Raw genomic sequence first — 17,296 nt, forward strand, 5'->3', positions numbered from 1 at the left:
TAGTTCTAATGGAATGTTGTCTACTCCCAGGGCCTTGTTTCGTCTTAGGTCTTTCAGTGTTCTGTCAAACTCTTCACGCAGTATCGTATCTCCCATTTCATCTTCATCTATATTCTCTTCCATTTCCATAATATTGCCTTCAAGTACATCGTCCTTGTATAGACCCTCTATATACTCCTTCCACCTTCCTGCTTTCCCTTCTTTGCTTAGAACTGGGTTCCCATCTGAGCTCTTGATATTCATACAAGTGGTTCTCTTTTGTCCAAAGGTCTCTTTAATTTTCCTGTAGGCAGTATCTCACCCCTAGTGAGATAAGCTTCTACATCCTTACATTTTTCCTCTAGCCATCCCTGCTTACCCATTTTGCACTTCCTGTCGATCTCATTTTTGAGTCGATTGTATTCCTTTTCGCCTGCTTCATTTACTCCATTTTTATATTTTCTCCTTTCATTAATTAAATTCAAAATTTCTTCTGTTACCCAAGGATTTCTACTAGTCCTCGTCTTTTTACCTACTTGATCCTCTGCGGCTTTCACTGCTCCATCCCTCAGAGCTACCCATTTTTCTTCTACTGTATTTCTTGCCCCCCATTCCTGTCAGTTGTTCCCTCATGCTCTCTCTGAAACGCTGCACAACCTCTGGTTTAGTCAGTTTATCCAGGTCCCATCTTCAGGAGCCACACGTTTGTCTGGCCTCTCAACAGATACCCCTCTGTTATGGTTGCACCTACGGTACGGCCATCTGTATCGCTGAGGCACGCAAGCTTCCCCACCAACGGCAAGGTCGATGGTTCATGGGGGGCACTGAAAGTAACCTGCGACTACTGGAGACATCGCCACAAGTTCCCCTAAAATTGTAATACAACACACACAAATCCCATACTAACAAGTTTAATTCCGCCCGATGATGGTTGTTTAAACCTTTGAAACGCGTCGTGGAAATCAATAAACAGTGACTGGTAACAATAAATTGGTTGTTCCCTACGATATCAACAACAGTCACGGTTAAACCCAAACTAAAATGTTCGCATTTAAAGAAAAAGACGAAAAATTTCCTTGGTGAATATTCAACTCCTTTCTGAGTTACTGACGACTTTAATAATGAAAAATAAAGTTCATTCTGTGCTCTGTTGTTGTAGATACGGGTATCACTGTAGTAATGTGTTTATGTCGTTTCTGTGACCAAATTCTAGGTTACGGTGTAACCTTATGCCAACCCACATCTGTAGAGCAACTGTGTGTGGTACGTTCAAGGTGATAGTGTAACCGGATGTCTATCATCAAGATAAGATTCTCTTTCCGCACCCCATGCCTCGCCGTAGATCGCATGACATAAAAATGGCTGAAAGCTGCGGTATATAAGACCAAAATCAGGGTCACCCTCCACCCATCGAAGCAGGGCAATAGAATGTTTTAAAAATGGTGGAAAAGTCCCCTCCCCCACATTCCACACCCCTCCGCCACTTCTTTAGTCCAGGTTTTTGTGTTTAGTCAGTTCTGAACCGTACAGCGCAGTGAAAGGATGACCACGAAGTGTCATCACAGATTAGGCACCACCTCTGGACAGAATAAAATGAAAAAAAAATTGAATAAAGGCTCTGTCACTTTCGCTTGTAAGTATCAGTCCATCCATCTCTCTCACTATTATTGATTTATTAATATTCTGTGTTCTTTAAAAGCACTAACATTTTTCATTTTTACTGATAGTGGAACTGTTGCAGTGCGACTGACGCAGTGCTGCGAGAATCAGCACTAGCTTATATACTGGAACAAGGCAAAGAACTGTTCGAGTTTTTGTTATGTGCATCACATTCACATACATGTATTATATGATCATGAAGTGCAGTCAGCATATACATACTTTCATCAGGAATACAGCGACGAGCTATCGATGCAGACGTCGGCGTTTCCTCAGCGTCGCTAGATGCAGTTAAGTGGGTCCAGAATACTGCTCATTGTGAAGCCTCATCTGGTAACTGGCAGCAGATTAGCACGTGAATGTAAGCTCAGCATCTCACATAAACTTCGAAGTTGTAGTATGCGCCGAAAAAGGTCTGTTTGGCGTTAAAGCACAGTCCATGTGGTTTCAGTGGAACTGATATGTAGCATGAGACAACGCTGGAATTGATATCTGGAGGCTTCTGCATTTACGTACAACATTCAAGTGTTTCAACTTGTGCAACTTATGAAGTGCACTATCGATCGCAACAAGCAGACTGAGTTGTTGGTGGCTGTATGCGAAAGCCACATTCTGTGACTTTCTAAGTCATAGTGTGCATGTGAGTTTGAATATTGTATAAATTCATTTGTTCATGAATTTCCAAAGTATACTACTGTGGGCTCGGTGGGTGTAAAATGCATAGGTCAACTTACAGGCGGTATAGCTATGTATTTAGTCGCTCCTATAGGTTTGAATGCTTAATATGGAGAATTCAAGGCACACAGAAAATCATTATTAGTGAAATGTTGCAAATCAGAATGACAAATTTTTAACTGTTATGACTGACAAAATATATAATTATACAATAAAATAACATTTCCTACAAAACTGTTACATTTCACCCATACCGTCGTCTCACTCAAACGTGAATAAAAGCTGATAAAGATCTACAGTCATTGTGGTTCAGTGAGTGATATGTTTGCACAAAGTAGAGACTAGTCGCATTGGCATAATCCAAGGAATTAGCAAGCTGCAACGCCAACACATATTATTTTTAAGACATTAATAAAACAATATATTCATGAATTACTGTAGTTGTTCCTTTTACAACACTCAAAGTGCAGTGCTTCAGTCTGACATCGAACCGCCATAAGCAAATAAACTCTTTCTACTTACCAAATCCACGTTTCACTGTAAGGAACTCGTCCCTACGTTATTAGCGTGTTAAAAACGATGGTATCTTAGTGAGTTAAAAACAATAACACGACAAACAGGATGCTTTAGAGTAGTCACACACTACAAGGTAGACTCGTAAATAATGGCGGGATATCCGAGTACGAGCGCTTGTACAGATGAGGTGTTTATGTTCAGAAACACCCTCGAGACATGCCTAAACTTCACTGTAAACAATTTCCTTCACTTGTGCTATTACCGCCACCTCTGACATTGGATAGGGATGGTGAACCTCTGCACTTTATTCAAAACAAACAAAATGTGCAAGGTGAAATCCAACGTGTAATCGTCTAGGTGGTCACGCATGACTCTCCAGATAGCCGGGTCAGGACGAACCGACGTGAACCTGGCTGTCATCAGACGCCAGCTGCCTATGTCAGAAGCTGCTGCCTGGATACGAGCCTGCTGGTGGGTGTGGTGTCACCGCCAGACACCACACTTGCTAGGTGGTAGCTTTTAAATCGGCCGCGGTCCGCTAGTATACGACGGACCCGCGTGTCGCCACTGTCAGTAATTGCAGACCGAGCGCCACCACACGGCAGGTCTAGAGAGACGTACTAGCACTCGCCCCAGTTGTATAGCCGACTTAGCGAGCAATGGTTCACTGAGAATTACGCTCTCATTTGCCGAGACGATAGTTAGCATAGCCTTCAGCTACATTTGCTACGACCTAGCAAGGCGCCGTATTCAATTGCTATAATACTTCTGTGTCATCAAGAGCAATGTTCTACAAATGTGGATTAAAGTTAAGTATTCCAGAAGCTACGTACTTTTCTTTATAGCATTGATTACGTATCCTGTTTCAGACCTCACGCCAGCCTGCGTGAGCTTATAGCGTGCATTTCGGTCTCCTCCAACAAAACAGTGTTGGCACGTCTGCCGACACTTCAGTGGGGACGAGCATTTCGCGGATATCACGAACCGGCCGGCAACCTTCAGAATTACCCACACACACGATAGACAATACCGCTGGAGAGCGAGAGAATGGGGAAACGCGCCTTGGCGGTTCCTTGTCCCACTGGCAAGTGCATCTGAAATGGCCAAGTGCCAAAGAAACATGTTTCTGAAATAAACCGCTTTCAGCTGTGTATGAACTTTTACAGGAACGCGACCGTATTTTTATTTGGAATCACATCTTCAGGTGTACAAGATAGGAAACGTACAATCGTCAGTACGGTGAAAAACGGATACCATCCCAATAATCTAAGGTCATATCAATCAATATGAAATATCCACAAGACAGTAAGACGTTTAAGCCCTGATATGAGAAGGAGGGAACCTCAGCCTTCTCAAAATAAAACACTGTTACCCGCAACAACCAGGGCGTCGTAGTACAAATTGACCAATTGAGGAACTGACATGTCAAAAGCGCGTTTACCTACAATGTTCCAGGTTGCGAGAACATGAGTCTGACAAATTCGAAGTATACTTTGAGCAAACATGCTCGCGATTCTGCCCACTCTATAACAGGTGTAGCTAATAACTTAAATGCCCTACACAGAGAAGTAAACGGTCAGACCTTAAACACTATGGAAGAGATTGAAATTATGTGGAGTCTAAAGCTGTATCCTCAGCACACCATAAATAATCAGATGAAGTTAAGACATTACAATATACTATCGACCTTTGATTGCCTTTCAAGGACATAATGTCGACTGCCTTGCTACTGATCCTGCGCTTGTGGTTATACGCTCTTGTGTCTGATCTATTTGGTGTTAACGATTTTACGCTGAAATATTTTATGTCTAATATGGTCATGCTGTGTAACGGGGGCCTCAGTCATTCCCATAATATTTGGATACGCGCGAGAGTGTTTGTAACTAGGTGCATGGAGGCGCTAGTGCCCTCCGTGATACACGTCATCACGTGGACCACCAGCGTGGCCTTGCACGGTGAGGCGGTTGGAGGATTGCTGTGCGCCACTTCCTGGCCTGAAGTGAGTTTTTTTAACCATGGGCTTTCAATATCATCAGCTGGGGCTGATACCTTTTCTTGTTTGCTTCTTTTGCTCTTTTCACTGTAGGTAAAGACGCTTCCATCTTGTCAGTTACCTATCTCGTTAATCTGAACTGTGAAGCCCTGATTGTTGCAGTTTGCAGTATTTTATTTTGAGAACACTGAGTCCACCTCCTTCTCGCATCAGGGCTTAAATGTTTTATTGACTTGCGAGTACTTCATATGGGTTGCCATGAACATATCTTGTTAGGACAGGTATCTGTCTTTTATCATAACGAAGATTGTACGTTAACTACCTTGTAGATGTACACCTAAAGATGTGACGTGAAACCACGGAACCGGTCGCGTTCCTGTAAAAGTTGACATAAAGCCAAAAGCAATTTATTTCAGAAACGTGGGTAACTTCAGCTGCGCTTGCCCTCAGCAGGAAACTACGTGCTAAGGAAACAATCCCACGAAGAGGCAGCAAGCTGTAGCTCGCACCTTGAACACGCCAGCCAGCAACGGCCAGAAATGTCGCACATACTGAGGTTAGACAGACAGGCCTCTACATCTACACTCCTGGAAATGGAAAAAAGAACACATTGACACCGGTGTGTCAGACCCACCATACTTGCTCCGGACACTGCGAGAGGGCTGTACAAGCAATGATCACACGCACGGCACAGCGGACACACCATGAATCGCGGTGTTGGCCGTCGAATGGCGCTAGCTGCGCAGCATTTGTGCACCGCCGCCGTCAGTGTCAGCCAGTTTGCCGTGGCATACGGAGCTCCATCGCAGTCTTTAACACTGGTAGCATGCCGCGACAGCGTGGACGTGAACCGTATGTGCAGTTGACGGACTTTGAGCGAGGGCGTATAGTGGGCATGCGGGAGGCCGGGTGGACGTACCGCCGAGTTGCTCAACACGTGGGGCGTGAGGTCTCCACAGTACATCGATGTTGTCGCCAGTGGTCGGCGGAAGGTGCACGTGCCCGTAGACCTGGGACCGGACCGCAGCGACGCACGGATGCACGCCAAGACCGTAGGATCCTACGCAGTGCCGTAGGGGACCGCACCGCCACTTCCCAGCAAATTAGGGACACTGTTGCTCCTGGGGTATCGGCGAGGACCATTCGCAACCGTCTCCATGGAGCTGGGCTACGGTCCCGCAAACCGTTAGGCCGTCTTCCGCTCACGCCCCAACATCGTGCAGCACGTCTCCAGTGGTGTCGCGACAGGCGTGAATGGAGGGACGAATGGAGACGTGTCGTCTTCAGCGATGAGAGTCGCTTCTGCCTTGGTGCCAATGATGGTCGTATGCGTGTTTGGCGCCGTGCGGGTGAGCGCCACAATCAGGACTGCATACCACCGAGGCACACAGGGCCAACACCCGGCATCATGGTGTGGGGAGCGATCTCCTACACTGGCCGTACACCACGGGTGATCGTCGAGGGGTCACTGAATAGTGCACGGTACATCCAAACCGTCATCGAACCCATCGTTCTACCATTGCTAGACCGGCAAGGGAACTTGCTGTTCCAACAGGACAATGCACGTCCGCATGTATCCCGTGCCACCCAACGTGCTCTAGAAGGTGTAAGTCAACTACCCTGGCCAGCAAGATCTCCGGATCTGTCCCCCATTGAGCATGTTTGGGACTGGATGAAGCGTCGTCTCACGCGGTCTGCACGTCCAGCACGAACGCTGGTCCAACTGAGGCGCCAGGTGGAAATGGCATGGCAAGCCGTTCCACAGGACTACATCCAGCATCTCTATGATCGTCTCCATGGGAGAATAGCAGCCTGCATTGCTGCGAAAGGTGGATATACACTGTACTAGTGTCGACATTGTGCATGCTCTGTTGCCTGTGTCTATGTGCCTGTGGTTCTGTCAGTGTGATCATGTGATGTATCTGACCCCAGGAATGTGTCAATAAAGTTTCCCTTCCTGGGACAATGAATTCACGGTGTTCTTATTTCAATGTCCAGGAGTGTACATACATGCTCCGCAAAGCCACCGCACGGTTCGTGTCGGAGGGTACCCTTCACTACAACTAAGTTTCTGTTCGACTCGCAAATAGAGCGAGGGAGAACTCCTTCCGAACAGCCCTTCAAGACCCAACGGTACCGACCGGCCGCCGTGTCATCCTCAGCCCACAGGTGTATGAGCCTAAATTTGTCGTACCTTACCATCGTGGTCTCCACCCGAAACGTACGTTGACGGCAGCAGGGTCATTCTGCAGTCAGCTTCAAATGCCGGTTCTCTAAACATCCTAACTGTTTTTCGAAATAAATATCTTCTTCCTTCCAGGGACTCCCACTTGAGTTGCCGAAGTATATCCACAACACTTTCATCCTGATCGAACGTACCGGTAACAAATCTAGCAGCTCGCCTCTGTATTGCTTCCTTGTCATCCTTCATCTGACCTGTTGCGGATCCCAAGCACTCGAAAAGTACTCAAGAATAGGACGCACCAGCGTCCTGTAAGCGGTCTCCTACACAGATGGCCCACACTTTGTAAAAATTCTCCCAATAAACCGAAGTCGATCATTCGCCTTCAGCACCGCAATCCTCACATGCTCATTCCATTTCATATCGCTTCGCAATGCTACGCCCAGATATATATGACATGACTCTGAACAGCAGGACAATACGAATGCTATATCCGAACATTAAGGGTTTGTTATTCCTACTCTTCCACATTAACTTAAATATATCTACAATAAGAGCTAGCTGCCATTCATCACACCAACTAGAAATTTTGACTAGGTTATCTTGCACCAACCTACAGTCACTTATCTTCGACACCTTCCTGTATACCACAGTATCATCAGCAAACAATAACCTCTCTGCCAGAACATTTATGTATATAAAAAATAAGAACGGTCCTATCACACTTCCCTAGGGCTCTCCTGATGTTAGCACTGTTTGCGATGAACACTCGCCGTCGAGAACAAGATACTGGGTTCTATTCCTTAAGAAGTCTTCGAGCCAGTCACATATCTGGGAACCTTCTCCGTATGCCTGTACCTTCGTTAACAGTTTGCAGTGGGGTACTGTGTTGAAAGCTTTTCGAAACTGTAGAAATATGGAATCTGCCAGTTGCCCTTCATCCATAGTCCGCATGTAACCTCCCCCTCACTTATCGACCTTAATGGCACTGACAAATTAAACCGCATGTACCTAATGAAAATTTTGGAAAAGCAATCGTCACCGAAGTTAACCTGTCGGTAAAGAGGGAGGAAGGGTTACATCTTAATGAAAGGAGAAATGCAAATAAAATGGGTGAAAATTAATTTTGAAAAAAGGATAAAATTAATAAAGAAAGGAAATGTGCGGTTGTTACGTTAACAATTAATTGGCGTTAATTGGATATTTGAGATCTGAGGAAAATTACGGTCGCCAGTCCCATGGACAACTACTATAATAACTGAAAATGAAAGATTAATGCACATATGCTTAGCACGAAAAGCGTGGCAACTGAAGGTTGACACGTGTTGTGTGAAAACTGAATGTTTGTCAGAAGTAATAAATTTCGCTACGCTCTGACTTAATTTACCAAAATAATTAATAAAATCGGAAAACTGAAAGTTAATTTAGTGACTTAAATTAATAGTGAACTTTGTTTCTGAAGCACTACGAAATTCAATAAAATAAAGCTAGTCTTGGGCTACCTCAACAATCATTTCAAAAGCTAGTTGAATCTACGCAATTTAGAAATAAGAGATTTTACTTTGAACTTGAATTAAATGATTCTGAACAATTAACAATAGTAAAATTTAGTATGTACCAAGTTGAGCTGCAGTCACAGGTAAGCTAAAATATGGTAACAAAACTAGCACTCTTAATTTGTGCTGGTAATCTAAATATTGTAGCCAGCTATGAATACTTTAACTGAATTTTGAAATTAAAGCAGTGAAATGGAATGATATTACTTTAATGCTGGCGTTTGAATTTCAACGACGCTCGGGTCCATTCCGGAAAAGGAAGTGACCCTGCTTGATAATGCAATTGGGACAATGAGCAACAAAGGTTCATGCTACGTTGCTGTAATTTTGAAACAGTTTGAAAAGCTGAGGTCTGCCCTACAGTTCTAAAACTTTACGTGCTACCAGTCTTCCTTGTTGGTTGATTGAAGGTTTGAAGTCGTCGATTGAGGAGGTGGCGACAGTCACTCATTGACGGCCGTCGCTGTTGCAGAAGCTAGATGTTGGCGCGCCTTCTTCTCGACACGGTCACCATGCGAAACGGGCTCTCGATGTGCACCAGCTAATGCTTCCCGTCCGCGACACCGTGTCAGAAACTATCATAGCAATTCGAGCTCAATTACATGCTGCCAAACCCCGAAAGCGCGGCAACTCGAGGGAGCGTCACAGAACACACCTGCTCCAATGCACTACTCCAGCCAGACTCTCTCTGCTCTGCCCGCGCTCCACGCGGCAGAGTTTACACTACCAAAGATCCTAAACACTTTGGTTCTCCACACGACCTATCGATGTATTCCTTCGATAGCATAGTTTTCCCTAGACAAGACCCAGCGTAAAAATACAAATAGTATTTACAAAACAAACCAATTATACTCATACATCGACATGAATGCATAAATATATATATACAAATAGTAAAACAATTACGATATATAAAGACACAGAAATGTCATATCTTCAGGTAACAAAATAAGGAAAAATCTATAGTACAATAGATGGAAATAGAAGGATATGCATTTCTCGCGTTACACGCAGTGTATCACGTGAGAAAAGAGCAAGTTGTGTTTCGCACGAACGATGCTTTCTAAAGCCGTGCTCATTCGTGGATATGAGCTTTTCGGTCTCAAAGAAATTTATTGTATTTGACCTCAGAATATGCTCTAAAGTTCTGCAGCAAACCGATATTAAGGATGTTGGTCATTGGTCAGTAATTTTGCGTGTCCGTTCATTTACCCTTCTTATATACAGGAGTCACCTGTGTTTTTTTCCGCTCGCTTGTCACTTTGCGCTGGTCGAGTGATTCACAATAAATGCAAACTAAGTAGGGGGCTAATTACGTCAGTAATTTTTGTGAAACCGAACTGGGATGCCATCCGGACTGGGTGAGTTATTTATTTTCAACTATTTCAGTTGTTTCTCTACGCCACGAGTGTTTATTACCACGTCATCTGTACGGTACTCTCTGCGATGGTCAAACGACGGTACGTTTCTACGATTCTCCTGCGTGAATGATTACTTAAAAGTGGAATTTAATGTTTCGGGCTTTCTTTTTCTATCTTCTTCTGACAAACCAGACTGGTCAACGAGTGACTTGATGGAAGCCGCTTGGAGATTTTACATAGGACCAGAATTTTTTCGCATTCTCCACCAGGCCTTTGGCCAAGGTCTGACGGCGGTAACTGTTGCATGCTTCGCTCATAGATTTTTTCACAGAAGAACTGTGTAGAATATGCAAAATACCAACGCACCTTGTATGTCCCTCATGTCAAAAGCATTACGTGAATTATTGTGAACATACTAAACAACATCTAATCCATCATTTTTGTGCAAGTACGCCAACGTGTGATCACTTTCTTCCAGTGTCAGTCAATGTTATGTCAGAAGCAGTCAACTGTATATATGTAGAAACTAATCAAATATGTGTCGATAAGCGGCGAATTTTATGTTGTAATAATTGAATTATATATTAAAATCAATTAATTTTGTGTCAGAAATAGTGTCTATTAGGTTGACATCACTAAATTTTGTGTTGGAAGCAGTGAATTTTCCACCACTGTTACTATCAGAGAGAGTAGCCGAAGGAAAGTCTAAAATTATGACAACTAATCTCAAATTTGGTAATTACTGAGAAACACCGTTATTTCCTAATGGAAGTCGTGGAGATGAATTAAGTAGTCATTATAACCTAGCCTGTTACATGATTAGTAATACATTTTTTGTATGAATTCATTTGAATCTGTTACCATCAATTACGGTGCTGTAATGGAGGTAACTAATTTGTTGCCTTATAATTTAGCAGCTTACCAACTGAGCGAAAAGTTCTGCACATCTTTATAGCCTTTATGGATGCTTTTGATGTCTCCATAAGTGGGTAGTAACAAATAAGAAAGTGACTGCAATGCTCTTATCTACATCAAGTTTCGTTGAATAAAATCTGCTCGGTTTTGAAGCCGCGTCAATTAGGATAAAATTCTTGAGCTTTCGAAGGCCATATCCGCCATCTTCGTCACGGGTAAAACCGCTGACTGATGGGGCTGTTATTTTTTTCTTTCTTTTCTGTATTGTGATTTAATTTCCCTGCCCCATATGGGCTGCGGAGGGCTGGCAGCTGCACTATTCGACGTTCTTCAGCCGAGTGACATTACAGTTAAAAAAGAGGGGACTATACATATAAAAGACGATAAAATCGGGGACACACGAACATATTAGATGAAGAAAATGGGAGTGAAAATATACACTGACATGGAGACGTTCTTTGCAAGACAGTTAAAAAAATCGACACAAAGTTAAAAAGCACAGTTGGCGATTCGCGAAGCACTAAAAATACACTGAAGTCACATGCCGGCGTTGTCACTGTTTCCCTCTGGAGTAGCCACAATTCCGGCCTCTGGCACCGATCAGAGACTGCCGAACCGACGCATGCGCAGAAGGTGATTGGGCAGCTCACAGCAGCTCCGACAACACCGACTCTATAGAAGGCCCTTACTCTACGTCATCAGTCGTTAGTGACGTCACAACGCCTAGGCATGTCACATAGCGTATGATTGTAGTGTTGGCTGTTCAGTGCCGTTCCTTTTGTGTTACTTATTGTGTTTTTTCGACTACAGCAGTTATAGTGAGAGTTTTCAGCATGGTGTACAACTGTTGTGTTCCTCGCTGTAACGGGAATTGTCCAAATGGACCTAAGGTTCAAGTGTTTTCGTTTCTTAACGACGAAGACCTTCGTCGCAAGTGGATTGCCGCCATTCACAGGGATGCATTTTCACCAACCAAATATTCCAAAGCAAGTACATCGGATAGTGTTCCATGTTCTCAGTTTTTGTAGTACTTTATTCTTTATTTATACCTTTTGAAGACCTGTACGATATTGTACCCAGGCACCACTACTGGTTTTGTGTCGTCAGTCTTACGTAGTAAACGAATTTTGACCAGCACGGGATACATGCGGACGTGCATTGTCCTGTTGGAACAGCAAGTTCCCTTGCCGGTCTAGGAATGGTAGAACGATGGGTTCGATGACGGTTTGGATGTACCGTGCACTATTCAGTGTCCCCTCGACGATCACCAGTGGTGTACGGCCAGTGTAGGAGATCGCTCCCCACATCATGATGCCGGGTGTTGGCCCTGTGTGCCTCGGTCGTATGCAGTCCTGATTGTGGCGCTCACCTGCACGGCGCCAAACACGCATACGACCATCATTGGCACCAAGGCAGAAGCGACTCTCATCGCTGAAGACGACACGTCTCCATTCGTCCCTCCATTCACGCCTGTCGCGACACCACTGGAGGCGGGCTGCACGATGTTGGGGCGTGAGCGGAAGACGGCCTAACGGTGTGCGGGACCGTAGCCCAGCTTCATGGAGACGGTTGAGAATAGTCCTCGCCGATACCCCAGGAGCAACAGTGTCCCTAATTTGCTGGGAAGTGGCGGTGCGGTCCCCTACGGCACTGCGTAGGATCCTACGGTCTTGGCGTGCATCCGTGCGTCGCTGCGGTCCGGTCCCAGGTCGACGGGCACGTGCACCTTCCGCCGACCACTGGCGACAACATCGATGTACTGTGGAGACCTCACGCCCCACGTGTTGAGCAATTCGGCGGTACGTCCACCCGGCCTCCCGCATGCCCACTATACGCCCTCGCTCAAAGTCCGTCAACTGCACATACGGTTCACGTCCACGCTGTCGCGGCATGCTACCAGTGTTAAAGACTGCGATGGAGCTCCGTATGCCACGGCAAACTGGCTGACACTGACGGCGGCGGTGCACAAATGCTGCGCAGCTAGCGCCATTCGACGGCCAACACCGCGGTTCCTGGTGTGTCCGCTGTGCCGTGCGTGTGATCATTGCTTGTACAGCCCTCTCGCAGTGTCCGGAGCAAGTATGGTGGGTCTGACACACCGGTGTCAATGTGTTCTTTTTTCCATTTCCAGGAGTGTATGTTCACCTGAAGAAATGGCTTTTAGTGCTATGAAACCAGTAATGATCCAATAGCAAGGGAATAAATACGTCTTAAGCGGTTTATTAATACACAAGATGATACATCAGAAGCATTGTCCGAAACAAATTTGTATCAGACTTCGAGAAATGGAAGATCATGTTCCGTGTACATCATCTTTTAAGAACAAGACATTCGTTTCTCTCTCCTTTCATTCCGCTACAGCTTTATTCTCTATAATACTCTCAAACTGTCCCTGTATACTGACAATGTTAGCTACATAACAGATCCAGAACGTGCAGGTTTAACTAGATCTGGTAACCCTTCATGTGGCTTACTGATTATGAGTGATGGTCGGATACCATCTGAACTAAGATTTACTCCGTTGCTTGTGTCACACTGCAGGTGTATCATAAAATCGTAGTCTGTAAGTATGTGCCTGTAACAGGGGAACAGCCCTGCTTTCCAGACATCGTTTGTAACATTTACCATTGCCAATTCTCACACCTACCAACTTAACATTGTAACCAAAACTGGGTTTAGTACTTGACCTGTGTTCTACACAAGCAGAATGACAGTGACAATGTCCTCGAGGCTTATGCAGTAGCCAGCACCCACTCAACGGCGAAACAACTCCTGAGGGCGACATTAGCCTCTTGGAGAGAAGTCGTCATGGAGCTTGTAGTATCCGATCGTGAAGCAATTTGTCTGTCGCATCGTCAATGTCATGGTGCGAATATTACAGTAAACAAGCAGTGGTGCATCGGTTACAAGTTACTGGCCTCCAAGGGTAGGTCGCACACGGGGATCATAGCCGTGCCAAGATCATATATGTACACTATTAGAATGACTGCGACAACGTCCCCCAGGCCTATGCAGTGACCCAGCTGCAGCCTAATGGCGAGACAACACCTGCGATTGGCATCACTACGGAGTTTGTAGTATGCAGTCGCGAAGCAATTTCTGTGTCGCATCGTCAATGTGAGTGTGCGAGGGTTACAGTAAACACGCAGTGGTGCATCTGGTACGGGATACTGGCCTCCCACAGAGGTTCCATGAAGTGACCAAAGCCACGCATCGGGTAGAAGCTACTTGAATCCCAGAATAGGTTCCATGCGGTGACTGCAGCCGCGCCAACATCATAGATGCACATTACCAGAATGACTCTGACATTCTCCTCAAGGCTTATGCAGTATCCCATACCCGTCTATTGGCGACAAAAATACTGAGCGTCGCATTACTCTCTTGGGCGGAACACGGCAGGGAGCAATCGTGAAGCAATTTCTGTGTCTCATCGTCAATTAGAGTTTTCGAGGGTTACAGCAAACGGGCAGTGGTACATCACATTCAAGCTACTGGACTCCCAGGAAAGGTTCCTGCGTAACGGTAGCCGCTCCAGAATGTATGATGTACTCTAAGGAATGATTCCGACAAGTCCTCGAGGCTTATTAAATACCCCAGCACCCCCAGAATGTTGAGACAGTTCCTGAAGGCGATATTAGTCCCATGGAGAAAAGACCGAATGGAGCTGGTAGTATTAAATAGCAATATCTGTGTCATATCGTCAATTTGTGAGGGATACAGTAAACGGGCGGTGGTGTAATGGATACAACCTACTACACTCCGAGGAGAGATTCCTTGCAGTGACCGCAACAGCGCCAGTTTCATGGATGTACACTAGCACAGTGACTTCGAAAATATCGTCGACGCTAATGCAGCAGCCCAGAACTCGCCTAATGACAAGTCAAATACTGAGGGCAGCAATAGCCTGTAATATGCAATCACGAATCAATTTCTGTGTCGCATCGTGATTGCAATGGTGCGAGGCGTATAGTAAATGGGCAGTGGTGCATCGAATACAAGCTACTGGAATCGCAGGGTAGGTTTAATGCGGTGACCATAGTCCAGCAGCTATCATAGATGTGACTAGCAGAATGAACCTCATAATGTCCTCGAGGGTTATGGAACAGCCCTACAACCGACTAGTGGCGAGACGACTCTTGAGCCGGCGTCATTAATCTCTTGGAGAGAGGTCGGCATGGAGCCAGTAATATGCAATCGCAAAGCAATTTCTGTGTTCATCGTCAGTGTCAGGGTGGGAGTGTTACAGTAAACAGGAAGTAGTTTGTTGGGTATAAGGAACTGGACCCTCGGGACAGGTTCCATGTGTTGACCATAGCTGAGTTAGTCTCTTGGAGAGAGTAGTATTCAATCCCGACGGAATTTTGGTGTCGCATCGTCAATGTGTAGGTTGCAAGGGCTACAGTAAAAGGGGAAGTGGTGCTTCGGGTATAAAATACTGAGACTCCCAGGAGAGGTTTCATGAGGTGACTGTGGTCGCGTTAGTCTCTTGGTGAAAAGTCGGCATGGAGACTGTAGTTTTCAATCGCGACGCAATTTCTGTGTCGCATCGTCAATGTGAGGGTGCGAGGGTCACAGTAAACACGCAGTGGTGCATCTGGTACAGGATACTGGCCTCCCACAGAGGTTCCATGAAGTGACCAAAGTCACAATAGTATCTTGAAGAGAAGCTAGAATGGAGCCTCAAGTTTTCAATCACAATACAGTTCGAGTGTCGGATCGTCAATCAGAGGGTGAGAGGATAACACTGCATAGTGGTGGATTGGATAAAAGCTACTGGACTCGAAGGAGGGTGTCCATGGGGTGACCACAGCCGTGTTAGTCTCTTGGAGGGATGTAGGCATGGAGCCTGTTTTTTTTCAAACGCCTTGCAATTTCTGTGTCGCATCGTCAACGAGAGGGTGCCAGGATTACAGTAAATGTGCAGTGGTGCCTCGGGTATAGACTGCTGGAATCCCAGGATAGGTTCCACGCGGTGACCATACCTGCATTATTCTCTTGGAGAGAAGTCGTCATGGAAGTTGCAGTAGTCGTTCGCGACGCAATTGCGCTGTCGCATCGTCAATGGGATGGTGCAAGGGTTAAAGTAAACATGTAATCGTTCATCAGGTATAAGATACTGGACTTCCAGGACAGGTTCCATGCGGTGGCTTTAGCCACGTTCGTCTCTTGGAGAGAAGTCGGAATGGAGCCACTACTATTCAACTGGGATGCAATTTCTACGTCCCAACGACATTGTGAGGGTGCAAGGGTTTCAGCAAACAGGCAGTGGTGTATCGGGTATAAACTACTGTACTTCCAGGAGTGCTCCCATGCTGTAACCGTAGCCGCATTAGTTTCTTGGAGAAAAATCGGCATGGGGACTAATCAATCGCGATCCAAGTCCTGTTTCGCATCGTCAATGTGAGAGCGCGAGGGTTACACTAAATGGGCAGTGGTACATCGCGTATTAGCTACTGGACTCGCAGGAGAGATGTCAACAAGGTGGCTATAATGATCAACCGCCACACAATTTATGTATCGCATCGTCAATGTGAGGGTGCTGGGATTACAGTAGACAGGCAGTGGCGCATAAGATGCTCGCTACTGGACTCCCAGTGACCATAGCACCGTTCGTCTCTTGGAGAGAACTGGGCATATAGCAAGAAGTATTCAATCGCAGCACAAATTTCTGTGTCGTTTCGTCATTATGAGGATGTGAGGGTTACAGCAAAGGGGAGTGGTGCATCGGGTTAACCTACTGGATCCCAAGACACGTTACATGCGGTGACCGTAGCCGCATTAGTCTCTTGGACTAAAATCGGCATGGAGACAGTAGTTTTCACTCAGGTTGCATTTTCTGTGTCGCATCGTCAAAGTGAGAGAGCGAGGGTTACAGTAAATGGGCAGTGATGCATCATGTATAAGCTACTGGGCTCCCACGAGGTGTTTCATGCAGTCACCGTAGCTGCATTAGTCCGAATGAGAGATGTCGGCAAGGAGACTATAGTATTCTCTCTCCATGCAATTCCTGTGTCGTTCGTCAATGTGAGGGTATGAGTGTTGCAGTAAATGGGCAGTGGTACATCGGGTACGGGCTACTGGACTGCCATAAGAGGTTCCATTAGGGGACCGTAGATGCTTTAGTCTCTTGGAGATAAGTCGGCATGTAGCCTGTAGTTTCGCTTCGTCAATGCAACCTGAATAACCTACTGAACTCCCACGAGAGGTTCTGTAAGGTGACCGTAGCCACATTCGTCTCTTTGAGTGAAGTCAGCGTGTAGCCTATAGTATTCAATCGAGATGCAATTTCTGTGTCACATCGTCAATGTGAGGGGGGGAGGGTGGCAATTAACAGGAAGTGGAGCATCTGATATAAGCTACTGGACTCTCAGGAGAGGTTGCATGTGGTGACAGTAGCTGCGTTAGTCTCTTTGTGAGAGTTCGGCAAGGAGCCTGTAGTTTTCAATCACGATGCAATTTC

This window comes from Schistocerca cancellata, chromosome 6, assembly GCF_023864275.1.
Source record: "Schistocerca cancellata isolate TAMUIC-IGC-003103 chromosome 6, iqSchCanc2.1, whole genome shotgun sequence".
Classification (NCBI taxonomy): domain Eukaryota; kingdom Metazoa; phylum Arthropoda; class Insecta; order Orthoptera; family Acrididae; genus Schistocerca; species Schistocerca cancellata.